This window comes from Myotis yumanensis, unplaced genomic scaffold (assembly GCF_028538775.1).
Source record: "Myotis yumanensis isolate MYYU_CA2020_CCGP unplaced genomic scaffold, mMyoYum1.0.hap1 SCAF_24, whole genome shotgun sequence".
NCBI lineage: Eukaryota > Metazoa > Chordata > Mammalia > Chiroptera > Vespertilionidae > Myotis > Myotis yumanensis.
The window spans coordinates 13,267-30,594 of NW_027223775.1; the positions used below are offsets into that span (position 1 = coordinate 13,267).

The 17,328-nt window shown below is 42.3% G+C and overlaps 1 non-coding gene across 1 annotated transcript; it reads left to right on the forward strand.

Moving 5' to 3' along the window:
• Positions 1-4,320: 4,320 nt before the first annotated feature.
• LOC139000694 (U6 spliceosomal RNA) lies at positions 4,321-4,427 on the forward strand. Its single transcript, XR_011469686.1, has one exon. It is a non-coding gene; the product is annotated as a U6 spliceosomal RNA (small nuclear RNA).
• The last annotated feature ends 12,901 nt before the right edge of the window (positions 4,428-17,328 follow it).

A 17,328-nucleotide genomic window follows, 5' to 3' on the forward strand; every position in this document is an offset into this window, starting at 1 on the left:
CCAGTGGCCACTGAACCCTGCTAGCCTGGCCCTGATGGGCCCCCATCTGGGGAGGCCGAACGGACTGCTTCCATGCAGGAATCCATACACCGGGCCTCTAGTTATTTAATAACAGACTATTTAGCCTCCAAGTATTTGAATTTTGTTACATTTTATTGTAGTTTATTTCTAATACTAGAGGCCCAGTGCATGAACTTTGTACACTCGGAAGAGTCCCTCACCCAGTCCTGTACCCTCTTGCAGTCCCGGAGCCTTCAGGGGATGTCCGACTGATGGCTTCGGCCTAATCCTGGTTTCCGAACATTACTAGCGCTGCTGTGGAGGTGGGAGTGATTCCTGCCACTGCTGCTCCACTTCCCAATACCTGCCGAGCTTAAGCACAAGCAGAGGGCCCACAGAACAAAAATCACAGCCACCTGCATGTGGTGCTGAGAGGAGGCCACTGGGCCCAAGCCTCCAAGACATCCCAGGGCATGGTGTGTTCTCAGTCCCAGCGGGGCTGTAGCTCTGAATCTCTCGGCAGGGTGTGCTTCTAGTTGGTTAAGGTCTGTTCCTGTTGCTACATACGTTGACCCTCAGTCTGGGGCAGGGAAGGACCTGGCACAGTGAATATGAAAGATGACCATCATTCCTTTGGGAGGGATGAGCAAGGAGCAGAGGAACAGGAGAAGAGTAGGGGAAAGCTGGGGGCCTCTATGTTATTGCAGAAGCAGATCTTCCTTTGATAAGGGCAACAACACCACTCTGAAAACTAACACTGGGGCTTGGTACCATAAGGACCCACTCAGGCTAGAAGCAGGGTCAGCGGCCTCTTTCGAGCCCCCTACCAGCTCTAAACCTGTGCTATGGCCCTGCAGCCTCTCAATCTCTTTTCCCCTCAGACATTGGTGCACTGGGATTTTCAGTCACTTTTAGGTGGCTGGAGAAGTTTTTCAATGTTGGTTTTATTATATGTACGTGGCATGATGTATCTGTGTGTTTTGTTGTTGTTAATCCACAGTAGAGGACTTTTTTCTATTGTTGTCCTATTTCAACAGAAAGCATGGAAGTGGAGGTGGGAGTGAGAAAGATAGAGAGATAGATAGGGATAGAGATAGAGAGAAACATCTATTGGTTAACTAGAACCCAGGGACAAGCCCTTGACCTGGAATCAAATCCGGGATCCTGCCATGCCAAGGCTGATGCTCCACCCACTTAGGCACAGTGGCCAGGGCAGGTATATTAACATTTTTTAATCAGAAGGAGCATTTGACAGCGAGAAACATAGAAATAATACTAAGGTCTGAATTTCAGCCCATTTCCAGAGAATGTGCCTTCATATTCATTCATCATTAATTACTTAAGTTAAAATATTATTCTTCAGTTGTATTTTAAATAAATACTTCAGCATCACTGACACCTTTTCAGCACAGGCTGAAAAGTGCAAGACAGTGCAAGACAGTGCAAGACACTGGGGCGGGGGTTGCAGAGGCCTGGGGGAGGTCGCTAGGGAAAAAGAATAAAAAGAGAGACATATGTACTACTATTTCTAATACCATAAACAATAAAATTAAAAACAAACAAACTTCAGAATAAAGTTTTCCACAAAATGGGAATTCTTGTCTTATTTTACTACAAACACATAAAAGCAATGTGTTTGGATTGTGAGTTGAAGTCTTGCCCCTAAATTTCCCAATGTGCCTTTGACCATAAGTGCATAAATTCTTTGAAGTGAACTGCATACAAAATGAAGCAGTGTGGGATGAAAAGGAACAATTCGAAGGAGTAGCAGCTGCTTGTGTAGCCCGCCCCCATCCAAGGAACAGCAGCCTCCTGATCACCACACCCTCTGTCTGAGGAACAGCAGCTGTGTGTGAAGCCTCCCCCCACCAGCCAGAGGAGCCACCACAACTGTGAACAGCACCCACCAGAGGAGCTGCTACCAACTGAGGAGCAACTTCTACCACAATCGCCTGAGGAGCAACCTCAGCCCAAGGAGTCACTGCCACCCACGGAGCAGCCCCTGAATGACTCAACATCTAGATATGGTAGTACGACCAAACATGGGTAGACAAAGAAACCCCCAAAGGAAAGAAAAAGAAGACTCGCCAGAAAAGCAGCTAACATGAGAGAAAAAGAATTCAGATTAAGGGTCCTGGAAGGCATAAACCGGATGGAGGAAAAAATCAACAACTTATGCAAGAAGCAAGAAGAAACTGATGAAAAAAATCAGTAAATTATGTAAGAACCAAGAAGAAATGAAGAGTGATATAGCTGCAATAAAAAACACCATTGAAAGTTTCAACATTAGACTAGGACCGAATTAGGGAATTAGAAGGCAGGGAAACAAAACACGCCCAAACTGAACAGCAATTGGAGAAAGAAAATTAAAAGACAGGAGGAGAGCCTAAGGGAGCTATGGCACAACATGAAACGAAACAACATACGAATAATAGGGATGCCAGAACAACAGAAAGATGAACAAGATTTAGAAAACCTATTGGAAGAAATAATAACAGCAACTTAATAAATAAAAAATAAAAAAAAGAAACAATAAAATAGAGCAATATACGTCGAAATTTAGATATCAGCTTAATTAAAAATTCCTGTTGTTCGATTTTTGAAAGCATACATTCACTTTGCGCGTATGAATAAAAAAAAAAAAATAACAAAAAAATTAAAATTATATCAGTCTCCCATTAGATTATCAAATGATTTCTCAAGAGAAACACATCAGGCCAGAAAAGAATAAACAGAAATTTACAAAGTGATGCAAAGCAAAGGACTGAATCCAAGAATACTCTATCCAGCAAGGCTATCATTCAAAGTTGAAGGGGAAATAAGAAGCTTCACAGACAAAAAAAGGCTAAGGGAGTTTATCACCACCAAGCCAGCAATGCAAGAAATGCTAAAGGGACTGGTGTAAAAAGAAGAAATAAAAAGCTCAGAAAGAAAACAGCCACAGAAAAAAAGAAATGGCTATTAAGAAGACCTTTCAATAAAAACTTTAAACGGAAACGGACTAAATGCTCCAACCAAAGACATCGAGTGGCAGAATTGATAAAAAAAAACATGACCCATACATTTGTGTCTACAAGAGACCCACCTCAGAAGAAGGGACTCACAGAGACTGAAAGTGGAGGGATGGAAAAATGTCTTTCAGGCAAAGGAAAATGAAAAAAAAGCTGGGGTAGCAATACTTATATCGAACAAAATAGACCTCAAAGTGAAGGCCAGAACTAGAGATAAGGAAGGCCACTTCATAATACTAAAGGGATCATTAAAACAAAAAGATATAACCCTGATAAACATATATGTACCCAATGCAGGAGCATCCAAATATATATATATATATATATATATATATATATATATATATATATATATATATTTCTCCTGGAAGATATCAAAGGAGAAATGGACAACAATACAATCATAGTAGGGGAATTTAATACACCACTGACATCACCTGATAAATCCTCTAGACAAACAATCAGCAAAGAAACAACTATCCTAAATGACTCACTAGATCAGATGGACTGAATTGACATCTTCAGAACACTTCACCCCAAAGCCACAGAATATATAAAAAAATGGGCAAAGGACCTAAATAGAAACCTTTCAAAATAGGACATTTAGAAAGCCAAGAGACATATGAAAACATGCTCAAAGTCACTAATAATCCAAGATATGCAAATCAAAACAATAATGAGGTACCATCTCACAGCTGTCAGAATGGCTATCATCAACAAATCTACAAACGACAAGTGCTGGAGAGGATGTGGAGAAAAAGGAACACTCGTACATGGCTGGTGGGATTGCAGACTGGTGCAGCCACTATGGAAGACAGTATGGAGTTTCCTCAAAAAACTAAAAATGGAACTCCCATTTGACCCCGTGATCTCACTTCTAGGAATATATCTCAAGAAACCAGAAACAACAATTAGAAAGGATATATGCACCCCTATGTCCATAGCAGCACAATTCACCATAGCTAAGATCTGGAAACAGCCTAAGTGCCCATCAGTAGATGAATGGATTTGAAAACCTTGGTACATCTACACGATGGAATACTATGCTGCTGTAAAAAAGAAGGAACTCTTACCATTTGCAAGGGCAAGGATGGAACTGGAGAGCATTATGCTAAGTGAAATAAGCCAGTCAATGAAGGAAAAACACCACATGATCTCACTCACTGATGGATAATAAGACCATTATAAACTTAAAAAATAATAAGACTATTGGCTCATGAAAGAGTGCATTCATTCATTCTTTTAAAAACATAATGAGATCTTAATGTTTCTAAATAATACATATAGTTATTAAAAAAGAAAGAGAACTGTGCTAGCTTTGGCAGCACATATACTAAAACTGGAACAATACAGAGGAGACTAGCATGGCCTCTGTGCAAGGATGACATGCATATTCGTGAATCATTCCATATTTTTTATATGAAATGCTGAAAGGTATTCTTTAAGAAGAGGAAGAAGAAGGAAAGTTAAAGATAATAATTATGAGCAACAAATATGTACCTATCAACAAGTGAATCTAAAACTCAAGTGAATTGCCGAAACCGGATTTTGCTCAGTGGATAGAGCTTCGGCCTGCGGACTGAGGGGTCCCGGGTCCGATTCCGGTCAAGGGCATGTACCTGGGTTGCGGGCACATCCCCAGTGGGAGATGTGCAGGAGGCAGCTTACGATGTTTCTCACTCATCGATGTTTCTAACTCTCTATCTCTCTCCCTTCCTCTCTGTAAAAAAGCAATAAAATATATTTTTTAAAAAAAGGAATAAAAAAAAATAAAAATCAAGTGAATAAAAAAATCTGATCATCAGAGTAAACTGGTGAATATAATAGAATTGGGCATAGAGAGGGAGTGGACTGACAATTCTTGTGGGGGTAAAGGAATATGGGGGGTGTGGGGGGCGTGGGAAGAGACTGGACAAAAATCGTACACCTATGGATGAGGACAGTGGGGTGGTAAGGGCAGAGGGTGAGGTGGGAACTGGGTGGAGGAGAGCTATGGGGGAAAAAGAGGAACCACTGTAATAATCTGAACAATAAAGATTAAAAAAATAAATGAAGCAGTGTGTTACTTCTTCATGGCATGCTGCCCTGTTTCCAGTTAGCGAGGGTAAACAATTTACATATTCTCCTTGGAAAACCTAAATGGAGAAAAGGATTGGGGAACCTCCACCAAGGCTGCAAAACAATTGTTGACCTCCTTCCTGTGACATTTTGTATGTCCTCAACCTTGAAAGGAATAGTATAAGTAGGGAAAAAATTGCATACAGAATGATATAAAAGTTTGAGGAAGTCTAAATGTAGGCATCCTTTTGCTTATTTAAATGACATCAGCACTTTCTGAAGTGGTTACACTAAGATTGAAACAGAGATTACCACTTAAACTGAACCAGTTAGCTTTCCTGACTACACTTCTGAATGGAGTGAACAAAAGTGCCCCTAGATTGTGATACGTATTTTTTTGGAGAACTACTCATGCTGTTTCTCTCCAACTCTTGGACATTTAATGTACCACAAAGTGTATGATCACCCAAACTATGACATATCTTGAATCCTCAGTATTTTTATTAGTGAATATAAACAAACATCATGAATGGGAAAGGTTTTTAAAAACTCACCTGTTGGACTGTTGAGTGTATAGTTATCAACAAGACTTCCAACTTCAATTTTAAAAATTACCCCAATAATGTGTGGTTTTTAACATTATTTTTATTGAAACAGTGTATGTGAAATTAATTGAATATTTTGGAAGCTGGGAACTCAACTTTTTAAGGATTTTAAAATCTAGCCTGTCAGATTGCGCGTTGTGGGGAGGAACAAATCATGGATGGTATGGCTCAGTGAGCCCCTTTTTCATTGCCAGCTGGTATGCTCCTGGATTGGTGAAATACTTAATAAAGCCATTTGGACGCCAAATTTACTCAGCTTAATTTTTCCACTGTAGGTTTGTATTGATAACGTATTATGGTGCAGAGAAATACAACAAGACAAACAATACAAAACTTCCCAGCATGAAGTAGATCACTTTATATACAATCCCATGGGGAAGTGGACTAGAAAGGAAGATTAAATGAGAAGAAGGAACAGCATAAAAGTCCTGACCGTGACAAAGAGCTCCTTCTTGTATTTCTAAACGGATATTCGGGGTATCAAAACCCTAAGCTATTTACATACTTTTAGATATATATATTTTTGTTGATTTCACAGAGGAAGGGAGAGGGAGAAAGAGTTAGAACCATCAATGGTGAGAGAGAATCATTGCTTGGTAATCCCCACATCTACCACCCAAGATATCTACTGGGCTAAGAGCCCACAACATGGGCAAGTCCCCGCCTGGGAATTGGACCCTGACCTCCTGGTTCACAGGTCGAAACTCATCCACTGAGCCAAGCAGACCAGGCTTTGGCTCTTCTTTATTCAGAGTCTTCCCTTTGACACTCGTGTGCTCCAGCTGCCCTATATCTAGCCTGCCTGAGTGCTGTGCAGATTGGTGGACTCTGGGGTACATTCTAGTAGTAAGGAACCTCCTATGTGTGCCTTACTCTCCCCGCTTGCTTTCTGATGGCCTAGAGACCCCGCCCACAGGGCCTTCATGTACATGATCCCTGTGCACCAGCAGTCACCTCCTATCCAGGTCCCTTCTGTGCCCATCTTCACAGATGCGGTCTCTATCAGAACAGGCGCTTTCTAATCCTCATTGCCTTGACACTATGCTTTTCTGAATATTTTGATGGAAAAGTCCAGATTCCAATAAAGAATTCTGCTGGATTTCTCAGTTGTGGTCTCTAGAACAAATAAAGCGTCAAGTGCAGGACACTCTGTTTTAGAGGCAACATGCAGCAATGAGTTTTCCTTTGTTTTGTCTTAATATGGTGGGTTTTTAAAATTGATTCTTTAGAGAGAGGTGAATGGAGAGAGACAGACACAGAAGCATGCATTCATGTGAGAGAGAAACAATGTTGGTGGCCTGGGGAAGGAACCTGCAACCTGGACATGTGACCAGGCCAGAAATCAAATCGGTGAACTTTTTGGTGCACGGGAACCTGCCCAGCCACACTGCCAGGGTGCATGGACTTTTATCTTTCCTCCTTATCTTGCATCTGGTGGTTAATAATCACTATCAATGCTAATAGCAGTGGGCGATTCCAGAAGAGGACATGCTGTCAAGTGCTTTACATAAGTTAGCCCCACAGCAGAATCTTCCCACAAGGTAATGGGACATGATCTCTATGTGGGGAGGAATTAACTGCCAGGCCACAGGATGTTTTGCCTATGCCCTTCCTCCCCCCGAACCTGACAATTTTTATGCTTTTCCTCAAATTCCAGAGGTTCTGATTCCCATTCTGGACACTCTTCCCTGTCAAGGTGGGGATGGGAAGACAAGGTGCATGTCAGACAGAGGGACAGGGAGAGGGAGAGGGAATAGGAGAGAGAGAGGAAGAGAAAGAGAGCATTTGCTGTAAGAGATATACATTTTCTGACCCTTGTTCTCTTATCCTCTTTTTTGGGGGGGTGGGGAGCTCACTGTTACAGAAACTTCAGCATTTTCTCTTCCCACTAGAAGAAGCAGAGTGTGCCTGGCCAGTGTGGCACAGTAGGCCTATGCACCAATAGGACATAGTTCAATTCTCAGTTGGACCAGGGGCCAGAGTTTACCCCTGGATCCCCAGGTGGATGTGCAGGAGACAGCCAACCAATGGATTTGTCTCATTATTGATGTTTTATCCATCTCTCCCTCTCCCTTCCTCTCTGATCTTATTAAGAAATATACTTAAGAAATGGAAAAATGAGCTCCTACACTGATGGGCCAAGATAGAAGAGTGGAAGGTAGAAGAAAAAGAAAGTAATTGCAATAAAAAGAAAACAAAGGGCCAGTTGCTGTATGTGACAAGCTAGGAAGCTGCTGACACCCAGCAGAGAGCAGCAAGCACATGAGTGGCTGGCACTGAATGAGAGGCAGTAGAAGGAGAAAAAGCAGGACTGACTTCCTCACATTTAGGGAGACATACAGGCAAATGGAGCCCTGCTCCTGGGCCTGGATGTGTGGCCTTCTCCCTAGTGCACCTCTGGCAGGACACTCAGTGAGCGAACTGAGACAGCCCAGGGCCAGAATGCAGTGGCAGGTGGGCAGGGAGCCTGTTCCTTGCTGGGCAGCTAACTGTCCATTGACTATGGGATCCAAGAGCACACTGGGACATCTCCCTTTCACTTGGTTGTATTGCCCCTCAGGGTGGCCTTCCATACCCCCATCTCCCCGGTGTGACCTTCACCTGTGTCCACTTAAGTGCTCTCTGGGAACTGGCTTGGCTTGTCCACTCTTAGACCCGGGGCCTGTCACTGGCTCAGCGTTGCTTTACCACCTCCTTGATTGATGGGAAGGAGGATCACGAGGGGAAACTCTTCTAACATTAGACCATCCTCCACAAAAGGATGTCTTATTCTTAGGACGGGACACAGAACAAAGCAGAGGTTTATGCCAGCTTAGTATTTTGCTGAAAAGAATGTAAATGTATTTACAGGCCACAAGAACTTGAATTCAAGAAGGGGCTGGATGCAGTGAATGACAGGCATGGACATGTGAGGCCATGGCTCTGGCTCCCTGGCAGGCTGATGTCCCTTTCAGTACTGGGGGCCTGACTTGTGCACAGGGAAGCCTGACCATGGAGCGGCGTCAGGCCAGCGATGGAGGCTCCCAGTGGGGAGGAGTGTTTGAGTCCAGGGCCTGGACTAGCTCCCCGTGACGGCCCCAGAGCAGTTGTACCTCAGTGGTGCTCACTGGAAGCCACTTGTTCCAGTCCTTGTGGATGGCCCTTGTGTGCTCTGACCACTAACAGAGAGACAGAGAGAGAGAGGCCTGGCTTTTCTGTAGGCTCTTCTGTACCCCCTGTATTGTGATGCCCAAACAACACTCATGTTCCAGGCAGAGGGACCACGAGACAGATTACCACAGTGGTGTTGACCAGAAAATTCCAGACTGGCTGTTGAGGTTTCTGGAAGAGTTTCAAACTGTAATGAGGTCAGCATTTGAGTCTAGACTTGGTATCATGGGCTTTTAGCCTGAGGGTGCCACCTGGGGGCTGAGATTTTCTCTTTAACACAGACACTATATGCACGAGGCAGAAACTGGAAAACTGTAGGAGCCCAAGCTCAGGCAGCCTCTATGAGATCCCAGTGCCCAGGAGATACAAGGAGGTAGTAGGAACCACTAAGAATGACCTAGAAACAAAGTCTGAGGCGAACATGCCTTCTTCATGAGCAAGAAACACTCCTCTATCCACGCCTACCCAGGGCATGTGCTATGGCACGGGGGGCAGGAGAACTTCCTGCCCAGTATTGGACAGGCCCCGCCAAGTCCCAGCACCCACACATGAATTTGGGGGATTTTTCACCACATCCTGGTCACCTGCCACCTGCTCTCATTATGGCCCTCACTTATGGACAGGACACAGTAGCCTCTGAGCCCATGAGGAGGGCAGTCCTCCGCAACCGCCTTCTCCAGTCACAAAATTCCTACTGTGATCCCAGGTGTTCTGCCCTTGGGACCTTTTTTTGAATGAAGGGGGGTCCTTAGAATGCGCTCCAAGTCTGGGACCCTCTTTATGCATCCCTGGAATGTCAGTCAGCCCATCATGAACCTGATGCTGGGGACAGCCACTGATAAGAGAAACCACGAGTTCTCCACAATTCTTCTGAGCTGCTTTGGAGAACATGACAAGCTACATTGTACGGAAGGAAAATCAACATCCGAGCTGCCTTTCTGGATCCAAAGAGTCACCAAAGAGGCAGGAGGATGCCCTTCCTGGGATCCACAGCAAGCCCTGCCTCTGTGGGGCTTCACAGGCCCTGGGGAACAGTCCCCATGCATGGGCTTTCCCATCGTCCCCTCTATGAACCCAGCCTTGGAGCAGACACCCTTCCACCTGGCTTTTTTCCCTCTGCAGTCAGACCTCTTCTTATCCTGACATATTTAGTCCTCTGTGCCTTTTTCAAACTCACAAGTCTCTGCTGGCACTACCTGCCCTGCCTCGGCCCAACCAGACCTGGTTTCACTTCAGTCCCAATGACATCTAGACCTAAACAAGGGATTGCCCTTCCTCCCTCCTCCCCAAGGAGAACATGCCTCACATCCAGGACATGCCTGGGTCTCGCCATTTAATGCCAAGGGCGGTGCAGGAGGGCTGGCAGGAGGCACTGGCACAGAGTGGACATGTTATCTGGGATGTCCCCGGTTCAGCTGATCCTTGCCGCCAAAGACAGACTCCTCTCCTCTCTCTCTTCAATCCTGGATTTACTCAAGAACATTCACTGAGTGCCTAAGGTGCATCCACTGCTATTCCGGATGATCTGCAGGGACACCTCATGAGAATGTCATGGTCTTCCTCAGAGTATCTCTGAGGCATGAACCCTCACTTGACTGAGCAGACAAACGAAAAAACAAAACAACTGGGCTGGAAAATGAGCAAGTCACAGGCTGCTCTTGCTTTGCACGGTAGAGCACGCCACACAGAATGGTACCTCCAGCTAATACCCTGCCCAGCAATCCTAATAACCATAGGAAAAGTTGTTATTTTTCAATGGCCATTACAAATTTTTATCACAACATTAAAAACTCTGTTATAAACATACCGTACATGTAAATAAATAAAGTAGTAAAATCACTACTTAGCACCCTGTGATTTTAAATGTTTGAGAATTAAAAACTGACATGAGCCTTTGCAAACTATCAAGACTAGTTTAAACATGGCTTGCGGGTCTTTAGCTCATACAACTTTCCACACAGCGTGAGAATCTTTTCCATGCCCTGCTGAACTGTCACATTGCTTTCTAGGTTTGGATAAGCTTCCCAGGTCCCATCCTTCCTGCTGCCTACGTGGGCACCTGTCTCTGGGACAGTTCCTTTAGTGTGAAGCTCTTTGCCCTCATGGCTTGCCCTGGGACCTCTCCATCCTTTTTTTGGTCACAACCATGTTCCTCATTTACACTTCTCTGGGAGCTGGCCATTGTGAACCTGAAGCTGGGTTCTGAGTCACAATGATGAGCAAAAGTAATTCCTCATGTTTGGCAGAATTTAAGAAATTACCCAAGCATTTCACTTTCCAAGTCTCATTACTTCTCTCTCCAGACAACAGACCTTGGCAGGGGCCAAAAATTGACTTCCCTCTCCATGGGCAGCAACTGAGGCCTGAGTCAGTCGCCTGCACTCATATCTCTGAGTGGGTCATGGGATGGTGACACAAGAACAAGGCCCTGGTTCCTGGTGTAAGGCTCCCATGGCCATCACCAGGGCCAGCCTGATGGGAGTGTGCCTAGAGAAATCACCAGAGAATGGGAACATGCCACTCTATGTGTGGCAGCAGTGGACACGACCGGGGTCATGGGCAGAGAGCAGGAGTGTCCATTTAGGTGACAATCACCCACCACAATCCAGGTGCTCGGCAGGTCTGTGCTCAGTCTTGGTCTATAGACCCAGAAAGTTCTTCCAGGCAGATGGGGGAGGGGAAAACATGTTGGAAGAAGTAATGACAGAAAACTCCCCTGATACTGGCCAGAAAATAACTATGCAAGTCCAAGAACCACACAGAGTCACAAATAAGATGAACCCAAAAAGACCAACACCAAGCCACATCATAATTAAACATCAATTCAAAAGTAAGAATCATAAAGGCTGCCAGAGAGAGACAGAAAGTTACCTACAAGGCACATCCATTAGAATATCAATAGATTTCTCAACAGACACACACCAGGCTTGAAGGGAATGGAATGAAATATACAACGTGATGTAAAACAAGGGACTGAATTCATACCCAGCAAGGCTATCATTCAAAATTGAAGAATTAATAAGGAAATTTACAGACAAAAAAGGGCTACGAGTGTTTATTACCACCAAGTCAGCAATGCAAGAAATTCTAGAGGGACTGCAGTAAAGAGAAGAAACAGAAAGGCAAGAAGAAGCACAAACATTAAGAAAAAATATGACCGCCGGAACCGGTTCGATTCCGGTCAAGGGCATGTACCTGGGTTGCGGGCACATCCCGGGTAGGAGATGTGCAGGAGGCAGCTGTTTGATGTTTCTCTCTCATCGATGTTTCTAACTCTCTATCTCTCTCCTTTCCTCTCTGTAAAAAATCAATAAAATATATTTAAAAAAAAGAAAAAATATGACAACCAAGTACTTACAATAATAACATTAAACGTAAATGGATTCAGTGCTCCAATCAAAAGGCATAAGATAGCTGAATGGATAAGAAAACATAACCCATATTTTGCAGTATGCAAGAGATTCATCACAGAGCAAAGGATTCAACACAGACTGATAGTGAAAGAAGGGAAAATAAATTTTCAATAAATGGAAATGAGAAAGAAGCTGCGGTGGCAATACTTATATCTGGCAAAATAGAACTCAAATGAAGGTCATAGCAAGAGATAAGGAAGGCCACTACACAGTACTAAAAGGAGGAAATCAACAAGAGGATATAACTCTGGTAAACATATATGCACCCAATACAGGAGTGCCCAAATACATAAAACAACTTCAGGAAGGGATCAAGGGACACATAGATAGCAATAGTGTCAAAGTAGGGGACTTCAATACCTCACTGACACCAATGGATAAATCCTCTAAACAAAAAACCAGCAAAGCAACAGAAATCCTAAATGTCTCTCCAGTTCAGGTGGACTTGACATCTTCAGAACATTTCATCCCAAAGCTACCGAATACACATTCTTCTCCAGTGCACATGGGACATTTTCAAAGACAGACTGCCGATTAGGACACAGGCAAGGTCTCTTCAAATCCAAGAGGATAGAAATCATAATAAGCATCTTCTCAGGACACAATGGCATAAAACTAGAAATAAAATACAATAAAAACAAAGAAAAAAGTCAAACATTTGGAGGCTAAATAGCATGCTATTAAACAATGGTTGGGTTACCAAAGAGATCAAAGAAGAAATAAAAAGCATCCTGCAAAAAAATGACAATGAAAACACACAATCCAAAATCTATGGGACACAATGAGAGCAGTCCTGAGAGAGAAGGTCACAGCTCTACAGGGCTACCCAAAAAACCGGAAAAAATGGTAATAAATTAAGTAATCTTGCAACTTAAATAATTAGAAAGCAACAATAAAAGCCCATATTACCAAAAAAGAAAGTGATAATAAAGAACGGAGCAGAAATAAAGGCCATAGAGACCAAAAAACTAATACAAAAGATCAATGAAACCAAGAGCTGGTTCTTTGAAAAAAAAAATTGATGAACCTCTAGCCAGTCTAGAGGTTCTAAGAGAGAGGACCCAAATAAACAAAGAGAGAGGACCCAAATAAACAAAATCAGAAGTAAAAGAGTTGAAGTAACAAATTACCCGACAGATATACAAGGATTGTAAAAAATTATAACAACTCTACTCCAACAAATGGAAAACCTGGACAAAATGGACACATTTCTAGACAAAGACAAGCTTCCAAAACTCAATCAGAAAGAAGCAAAAATCCTGAACAGGCCTATAATTACTGATCAAATTGGATCAGTAATAAAAAGCTTCCAAAAAACAAAAGCCCTGGAACAGATGGCTTCTCAAGGGAATTTTACCAAACATTCAAAGAAGAACTAAAACCAATCTTGCTCACACTATTTCAAATATTTCAAGAGAACGGCATACTTCCAAGCTCTTTTTATGAAGCCAGCATTACCATAATCCCCAAACCAGAAAAAGACACCACAAAAAAAGTGATTAACAGGCCGCTATTCCAGATGAACATTGATGCTGCAATCCTCAACTAAATTCTAGCAAACCGGATCCAGCATTACATTAGAATAAATCCCACCATGACCAAGTGGGATTTATTCCAGGGATGCAAATATGGGACAATATCCACAAATCAATGAACATGGAACATCACATGAACAAATTGAGAGAAAAACCACACAATCATATCAATAGGTGCAGAAAAGGTATTTGACCAAGTGCAACAGCCTTTTCTGATAAAAACACTCAGCAGAGTAGGAAGAGAAGGATCATCCTTCCACATAATAAAAGCCTTATATGAAAAACCTACGCCAACATTATACTCAATGGGCAAAAATAAAAACTATTTCCTTCTAGAACAGGAACAAGACAGGGATGCCCACTTTCACCACTCCTGTTCAACACAGTACTGGAAGTCCTAGCCACAGTGATCACACAAGAAAAAGAAATAAATGGTTCCCAAATTGGAAAATAAGAAGTAAATTGTCATTATTTGCAGATGACATCATACGTACATAGAAAACCCCAAACACTCCTTCAAAAATTCAGTAAACTTAATAAATGAATTTGGAAATGTAGCAGACTACAAAATTAACTCTAAGAAATATATTGCATTTTTATACACCAATAGTGAACTTACAGAAAGAGAGATTGAAAAAAAATCCCATTGATCATCCCACCAAAAAAAATAAGATACCTAGGAATAAACTTAACTAAGGAGGTAAAAGGCCTCTACTCAGAAAACCAGAAGATGTTGAAAAAAGAGATAGAGGAAGACAGAAACAGATGGAACAACATAACTTGTTCATGGATTGGTAGAAACAACATCATTAAAATGGCTGTACTACCCAAAGCAATCTATAGATTCAATGCACTCTGCATTAAAATACAAACAGCATATTTCACAGACAGACCTAGAACAAACTCTCCAAAAATCCATCTGGAATAAAAAAAAAAAAAAAGACCACGAATAGCTGCAGCAATCCTGAGAAAGAAGAACAAAGTAGGAGGGATCTCAATACCAGATATCAAGCTGTATTACAAAGCTACTGTTCTCAAAACTGGCGGACATGGCACAAGAATAGACATATGGGCCAATGGAATAGAAGGGAGAACCCAGAAACCAATCCAAAACACTAAGCTCAATTAATATTTGACAAAGTTTGCAAAAACATACAATGGAGATAAGACAGTCTCTTCAATGCACGGTGCTGGGAAATTTGGTCAGACACATGCAAAAATGAAACGGGGCCACCAACTTACAGCATACACAAAAAATAAACTCAAAATGGATAAATGACTTAAACATAAAGCTGGAAACCATAAAAATATTAGAGGAATCCACAGGCAGCAGAGTCTCAGATATATGTTGACACAATATCTTCACCGACACAGCTCCTGGGGCAATGGAAAATAAACAAATGGGAAGACATCAAAATAAAAAGCATCATCATAGGAAAAAAACAAACATCAACAAAACAACAACAAAGCCCACTGCATGAGAGAACATATTTGCCGACGTTCTCTCTGATAAGGGTTTCATCTCCAACATTTACAGGGAACTCATACAACTTAACAAAAGGGAGATAAACAACCCAATCACAAAAATGGGCAATGGACCGAAATAGATACTTGTCCAGAGAGGACAAAAGGAAGGCCAAGAGACATATGAAAACATGCTCAGAGTCCCTAATCATCTCAGAGATGCAAATCAAAAGGACAATGAGGTACCACCTCACAGCTGTCAGAATGGCTGTCATCAACAGATCAACAAAGGCGAGGATGGGGAGAAAAAGGAACCCTCCTTCCCTGCTGGTGGGAATGCAGACTGGTGCAGCCACTATGGAGAACAGTAGGTTTGATAAAGGAGGGAGCAAGAAACAAGTCCAGAGGCTTTGCTTTTATTACCTTTGAGAGTCCTGAAGATGAGACAGATGCCGCCAAAGAAATGAATGGAAAAGGAAGTCTTTTAATAAAATTCTAGCACTGTGGTTCAAGTAACAGTATTTCCAGGTTTCCTTCTTAGTTTCAAAGTTCCATAACACCATATGAGCCATGGTTATTTAGCCATCACTTTTCTTCTTGTCACAAAAGTGCTGGACTGTGGGGTTGGAACGATGTTGAAACGTCCTTTTTGCATAGCAACATACTACATTAAACTTAGTTACTTTAGAATATGAATACAAATGGAATCAGGCTTTAAGCCTTCAGAGACCTTTCTAATTTAGAACAGCCTGACCCCCCCATGCCCTCCAGAAAGATAATGACAGCAGAAATCAGGTCACTGTTGGTAAAAAGCTAATGCGAATGATGCTAACATTTCCATAGCATAAAAAAAAGTCCACAAAGACAAGTTGGAAAAGGTGACTTCCCAGTACTTTTCACAAAAAGGTCTTGAAAGCTTGGTATGTCTAGTTCCTTTACCCTCAATTTGGTATACATTTTTTCAAAGTATTTGTAGTGATTTCAGAGAGCAAGGGAGAGGGAGAGAGAAATAGAAACACAAATGATGAGAGAGAATCATTGATTGGCTGCCATCTCCTTATGACCCACTGCGGATTGAGCCAGTGACTTGGGCTTTTTCTCTGACCAGGAATGGGAACGTGACCTCCAGGCTCACAATTGGATGGTCAACCATCACAGAGTCACAGCAGGTGGGCTAGGTATTTAGTTCTTGAAGACAGGAACTGATGTGAGTTAGGAGATGGGGTGTGCCATATCTAATTGACCTTCCCGCCCCTAACTTTTCTCTGGTTAATTATTTTTAAATCATGCAACAAGACTGACTTTTGTAAAATGTATATATCCTGATTTATTTTAAGGTAGTGAATGAGAGTTCCTTTTATTGGGTCTTTAATGTGCTAGTGAAGGAAATAGTCTTATTTCTCTTTAATCTTAAAGTCTAGCCAATGTAAGTGTGTCCCATATCCTTCAAAGGTGTCTGTGCTCGTTGCACAAGTATCCCTTATTATTACCCTCAAAGTCACTCCATTAGGGCCTCTTTTTGGGAACATATTTTCTTTGGTTCTGTTATATTTTCAGATACAGTGGGGCCTTGACTTATGAGTGTCCCGACTAACAAGTTTTTCGAGACACCATCCGTCTCTCGGCCGACTGTTTGCTTTGAGTTGTGAGCTAAAATTTGGGTTACGGCCAGCTTCAGATACCCCACCTCTAGTTGGCGCAGCAAATGTCACAGGGAACGCCACAACATCAGACCAGCATCACCTGCTCACTCGTTCAATGTTGATTTGAAATACGAGTAATTTGAGTTACGAGCTCTGTCACGGAACGCATTAAACTCGAAAGTCAACGCCCCACTGTATTCCCAATATACCATACCATTATTTTAAGCCATGTTCTTTTGGATATATTAAGAATCACTCTTCCCTGGGACCAGTTAACATATGCAGATTTCTACATCAATAACCAAGATTGTGCTTTTGCTACACTTTTGATCTTATATTTAAGTTAATTTGTGTGTATACTCATTATACCAGATATTAAGTTGTTGATCTTCAATGACTTTTAGTACATAACTCACTTATGTCCCTGTTCTTTATTTGGAGAGCCTGTT